General features: G+C 36.9%; 1 long non-coding RNA gene across 1 annotated transcript; it reads left to right on the top strand.

Moving 5' to 3' along the window:
* Positions 1-368: 368 nt before the first annotated feature.
* Positions 369-5,997, top strand: LOC130456448 (uncharacterized). Its single transcript, XR_008915312.1, has 2 exons — positions 369-875; positions 5,473-5,997. It is a non-coding gene; the product is annotated as an uncharacterized LOC130456448 (long non-coding RNA).
* The last annotated feature ends 481 nt before the right edge of the window (positions 5,998-6,478 follow it).

Raw genomic sequence — 6,478 nt, 5'->3', positions numbered from 1 at the left:
TATAAAATGTCCTTATTGGACCCTGCTGGGCGACTTTGGTCTGTGGGAAGGCTTGTCCCTCAGGAGGGTATGTGCTTACCTGCTCTGGGGTATCTTCCATATCAATCCATAGAGAAGGCATTCCCTCAGGCTATCATAAGTGGCCCATTTCTCAGGAACCCCATTCTTTAAAAATAGCCTCTCGGCAGGGGACATCTCTCTCCTTTTATCTCACCGGCAGCCATATTCCCTCTTTCCCTGCAACTCCTCCATTCCTTGTTATAAAACTTTCAGTCTCCCCTGTTTTTCAATCCCACTTGTTTTCCCTATAAATATTACAATAGTGCATCAGTTTCTTCATTTGTAAAATGAGAGATGTATACAAGATAACCTTGACCTGTTCCAACAAGAAATCTGTCATCTTATGCTTTGGAATCAGAGGACCTATGTTCAAATCCAGACTATCTTAATACTAATGAGCCTTTGATCAAAATAGTAAGGCATCCTATAACCTCTTTGGGACTCAGTTTCATCACTTTTAAAATTAAAAAATTGAAGATTATCTATAAGGCCTTTTATAGCACCCCCAAATCCCAAATGATCATGAGGATTACATCTATTTGTAAAGCATTTAGCACTGTGATGTTTAATAAATATTTTTTCCTTCCTCCATTCCTCTCTCTTTTTCCCTCCCCTCCCTCCCTTCCTTCCAATTGCATAATTCCGTATATCTATGATAGTATCCATTCCCAATGATAATAGAAGCCTTTCAGTTAACAGATGGGAAGCAAAGCAGAATTTTGAAATCTCCCTGCTGTTGTTATAGTCATCTCACCCTGGAGTACAGAGGAGGAGGAAGGAGTATGTCTGAGCTCAGAAGTTCCTTTGAAAAAGAGGTGAGTATATTTGTGTGTGAAAGGGGTGGGGAAAGCAGGGACAGTCAGAATAATGAATGAGCAGTGACTTCTGAGAACAAGGCCTGCTTTCAGCTATCTCCCTCCTCCTCCAATCCTATCTCTACTCCTCAGATAGCTCTGATGGTCAGGCAGTAATTGTAGATACAATCCATTTCCAGGCAGATTTGTGAGTTTCTAGTGTGGTTAATATTTTCACTCTTGTATTCAAGGTAGATTTTGATTTAATGCTAAAGTAAGAAGATCAAGATAATGAAGCTTTAGGATGACCATGTTTTAGTTATAGAATATTTCCTATTTCTTCTGCCCCTTCAGGATTTAGTTAACTATGAGCTGATCTAGCTAAAAGGTCAGCTCCATAGTTCAGGACATAATTCCATCTCTTCCTCTAGGTCCGTAGAGTCAGTCACTGCAAAATGCCAAACCTCTGAAGTCTCAGTAAGAGCTATTGAAGATGTTTAACCAGTGTTAATGTTCTCTTCCATCATACTTTCAAGAAATAAGATTGAACTATAGACAGTTCATGCCTCTTCTGATCCTTTGAAGGTTTATTATGGGTAGCTGGCCTGTTGCTATGGAGAGTAACAGCCTGCTTTCGTAGGGAGGCAGGGCATGGTGAAGGGAAACATCTTCAAAATTGGAATGGAAGAGAGAACATGAGAAAGGCAAAAAATCGCAAGTAAATGTTTTCTTTTCAAGCAGAAAGCTGTGAATTCATTCAACTAAATAGGACACAGCTGAAATCTCATGGGGAAGACCTTTCCAAGGGATATGTATGTCAATGTTGGTCACTTAGAATTATAAAACCAATTTCTTAATAGACATATTAGCAAAACAGTATTATGAGTTCATGATAATTTATGCATTCCCGTAGAGCTGAGGGTAAAATCTCAATGTTAACATGGCGTTCTCCATTAGATGATAACAGGGAGGTCACTAATTGGGACGAGAGAAGAAATACCTGACAAATTCACTGACAAAACAACAAAGGACTAATTGCTATGTGTTAAAGAGGTGGCATGTTCAGTAGAAAAATCCCTTGGCTGGGAGTAAGTCCTGGGTTCTAGACCAAACTCTGCCCACTACCAGCCTTGTGTCCTAGATAAAGTTGCTTAACCTCCCTGTGCCTCAGTTTCCTTACTCAAACAATGGGAATAATAACATTTGAAGATTTACCAAACATTTTCCTCTGATGCTTCTATAATTGTCCATAATACAAGTATTATCTTTCCTCTTTTGTTGATGAGGAACCTAACACCCAGAGAGTTTAAATGACTTGTCCACAATCACACAGCCATCATAAGAACTGGCTCCCAAACCACATTTTTTGTTAATGATATTAAAAATTAGTACTTATTTAATGTTTCGAATTTTATAACTTGCTTTATCCTTACAACAATCCTGGGATGTAGGTGCTATTATTAAAACCATTTTACAGATGAGGAAATTGAGGCAGAGGCTAAGTGACTTGCCCAGATTCATGCAGCTACTAAGTGCTTGAGACTGGATTCAAACTTGGGTCTTTTTGATATGACACCATGTTTAACACTCTTCTCTTCTGCCTAGCTGCCTCTGTAAGGATAGATCACATCACATATAAAAAACGATCTGATGGAAAGAACATATTTAGGTTTGGTTTGGATCTGTGGACCTCAGTTACTTCATTTTAAGCCCTTTCCACTTTCAAATCTTATAATTTTGTAGTTCTGAAGTCAGGGGATCTGAATTCAAATTACACCTCTAAAGCTTAAAGCCTGGGTGATATTGGTCAGGTTACCTACATTTTCTGGGTCTTCATTCCTCAATTGCAAATAAGGCATTTTTGTCTAAGTGGCCTCTGACATTCTGCCCAGCTCTGAATCTATGGACTTACTATTTTGTTTTTGCCCTGGACATGTGATTTCACAGGTATAAAATTGTTGGTCTCCAAATGCAAATGCTCCCCTTCTTCAAGAATGGCTCTCCATTCACACTGCTATATTGCTTTTCTTGTGGTCTAAAGTGGACTGAAAAGCATAATGCTTCGTACAAATGTAAGGTGGTGTCAGCGTTAGAAATATTTTATTATTTATAAATCACTCTTTGAGATCATCCAGATTACCTTAGTAGCTCATTCTATACATGTGGAGACCAGGATTCTGAGCTTGGCAGAGACATAATTATCAATTTTAGAACTGGGACAGACTTAATAATTGTCTCCTTTTGTCCTCCAAACAGCACACAATGCACTTTGGCATTAACTTTTAAAGACAAATTTAACTGGGGAGAGGTCCCGGAAAAATGAGCTGTGTGGGCAAAGACCCTTAGATACATTAGACCATCTTTAGGGAGTAGGAGGGCAGAGCTAGGATAATTGAGGGAAAATCACTAGGGTTGTGGAAGCAAGCTCTCTAGGAGCTTATAAACTAGAAGTTAGTGTCAGTTGTTTCTATGCTCCATTCAAGTGTTGTTGGGGTACATTAAATTTCAGGGCTCAGAGATAAAACCCTGCTTGCTCCATCCTAGTTATGTTTCTGTATTCTAACTCTGAAACGAAGTAGGCAACTTTTGGTTTTCTTGGCTTTGTTTTCCTCTAATATAAAATCAGAGGATTGGATTACATGATCTTTGAAGCTTCTTCTAACTTTAAAATCCTCTGATTTCAATGACTAAGATGTCCCAAGAGCTTCCATCCAGAATTAAAATTGCATGATTCTGGGATTTTACATGGAGATCATTTGTGGTATATTTCGGGGCCAAGTAGTTGTTGTGGCCAACCATTAGATGGCATGTCTGAAATGATAACAAAAATATTTTTTCAATGGTAGTTCAAGAAAATATGGTGGATCTATGTGCAAGATTATCCCTAAGATACAGCAGATTCGTATGATTGCCATAGAATTAAACTTTTGGGGAGGCCTAGAGTGCTTTGCCCAGTGTAGGTGATTAACTCATTATTGATGGATTGAAGATAATAATATCAGGTAAGAGTTGAAGAAATCAAGAGAAGAGGAAAATTACTTTGGTGTGTCCAGAAAGAGAATGCTTTTAAAGAAGGTGTTTCTTAATCAGAGCCTCTCTGGGATGTGTTACATTTGGATAGGTGGAAGAGAGAAAGAAAGGCAGTCCCTGTGGAGGGAATGACATGGTGGTAGATGAAGGGAGCACAGGCAAGAGAACAACAGTGAGGAGAATAGTCAGGCTGGAGGAGAAGTTCCCCCTTGGGAAATAATAAGAAAAGAGATTGAAAAATAAATTAGGTTAGAGTATGGAAAGAGGGCTTTGAATGTCAATCTGAGAAATCTCAACTTTATCTTATAAATAATGAAGAGTTATTAGGCATTTTTGAATAGGGCAATATAGCTTTCTGTAATTTTTCAGCTGTGTCCAGCTCTTAGTGGCCCCATTTAGGGTTTTCTTGGCAAAGATACTGGAGTGGTTTGCCATTTCCTTTTCCAGCCTATTTTATAGATGAGGAAACGGAGGCCAACAGGTTTAAGTGACTTGCCCAGAGTCATACAGCTAGTAATAGTCATATTTGAACTCAGAAAGATGAATCTTTCTGACTCCAGGCCTGTCACTCTATTTATTATGTCACCTAGCTTCCCCAGGGAAAAATAGCGTTCAACAACAAATAATTACTATATGACTGTGCAGCTCTGGGGGTAGAGAAAAAGTTTAGGTAAGGTACTTCACTGGAGCTTGAGGTCTACTAGGGGCCTAAGACATAATAAGCACAAAGTACAATATTTCAAATTATATGAAAAGTGCAATGTGATTTTTGAAACTCAGAGGCAAAGAACAATTGGATATCAGCCTCAGTCAAAAAGTCTGGAATTTGAAAACCAGTTCAGATACTTATTAACTTTAGAGCCTGAGCAATTAATGGAAGAAACTTCAGAAATCATTTTGAGCAGCTCCATTACTTAACAAACCAACCAACCATTTATGACCTTGACCAAATCATTTACCTTTCCTATTTCATCTAAGGACTTCCATATATATATATATATAAAATATAAACTCCTTGTTTTAAGTTATTTGCCTAAGATCATATACATATAATTAGAATTTGAACCCAGGTCCAGAGTCATTGTTCTTTCCAATATATTATATTTCCCATTAAATTATATTTCAGTTCAGTCCTTTAACGTGCCTCAAGTCTTAATTTTTCTCATCTATAAAATAAGAATAATAATAACATTTGGTTCATAAGGCTATTGTCAGGTTCATATGAGATCATATACATGATGTTCTTAGCAAATCTTAAAATGCTAATATAAATATCAGTTATCACAACCATTATTATTATTAAGCAGTGGCATGGGACAGGTTAGAGAGAAAGGATCAGGACATTTTTATTAGAGGAGTTAACATTTGAATTGAGGCTTAACACACCTGCAGAATCAGTTATTTCATACATGGAATAGAGTCCTACTGATTCTCCATTTAAGGGCTGAGAAGGTATGGGTGGGTGGGAAATAATATACTAGTCATGATAATATTTGGATAAGTAGAGCTTCTGTTTAATGTCTCTTTTCTGGACAAACACATTGTGGGAAGTAATTATATTCTTTCAGTTCTGTTTTCTTGTTTTCAGGGCACATTTGTCTACAAACCAAATGGCTTCAATGTAGGGGATGGTGTTTCCCATTTCTGCTCACAAGAATGAGAACTGGAGGCTGATGGGAAGGAGAGACCCCTATGAATAGGAGAAGGGTCTGGGACTGAAGCTGGAGATCATTATTTCTTTATAACCAAATATCTCAGGAGTGCCTGGTAAAAGAATTAAAAATATGAAGGAAATAGATATTTTTTCCATTTCTGACTAACTCTCAAAAAACCCCCAACAAACCTTAGAAGAGAAATTATGTGCCAGATGTGGAACAATCACAGTAAATGCCACAGGACTGAAAATAAAGAGAAAGCCAACAAAATAGAAGCCTAATGAATTAATACTAAGGAAGATTATGCCTCTTTTTAAAAAAAGTTAATTTGTTTTTTTGGATAACAAGCATTTTAGTTTTCCCTCTCCAACTATTGTCTCTAATAAGTAAGAAAAAGAAAATTCTTATAAACAATAAACAGTCAAGCAAAATAAATTTCCACAATTGTCATGTCCAAATATGTGTGTTTTATTCTGCATATTTAGGATATAACTTTTACATTTGGAGGTAGATAGCATGAATAATGGTTGATCACTGCATTGATCAGAGTTTTTTAAACTTCCAAAATTGTTCACTTTTACAATGTTATTGTTATAAATTATTCTATTTCTTCTTACTTCATTCTGAATCAGTTCATATAAGTCTTTCTGGGTTTCTCTGAATTTAGTCCTTTAATAAGTTTTTACAACATGATAATACTCAATTATGTTAGGGGTAAAATTAGGGTTGTTGACTGATATATTATTTTAGTGTTCACCAGTGATTAAATTCAATCCCAATAAAATACTCAAGTCAGTTTGGGATTTTTATGGAGGTTTAATTACAATAGTAGGAAGAAATTAAGAAGAGAGAGAGGAAGGGGTATCAGATTTATCTAGACTAGCCTAAGCCAAGGGAAGTCCAGAGAATTTAGCTACAAGGCCTCCTCAGAAGATTAAA

The sequence above is a fragment of the Monodelphis domestica genome, chromosome 1, assembly GCF_027887165.1.
Source record: "Monodelphis domestica isolate mMonDom1 chromosome 1, mMonDom1.pri, whole genome shotgun sequence".
NCBI lineage: Eukaryota > Metazoa > Chordata > Mammalia > Didelphimorphia > Didelphidae > Monodelphis > Monodelphis domestica.
Note: the sequence above shows the minus strand (reverse complement) of the source record. Positions and strands in the feature narration are given on the sequence as shown.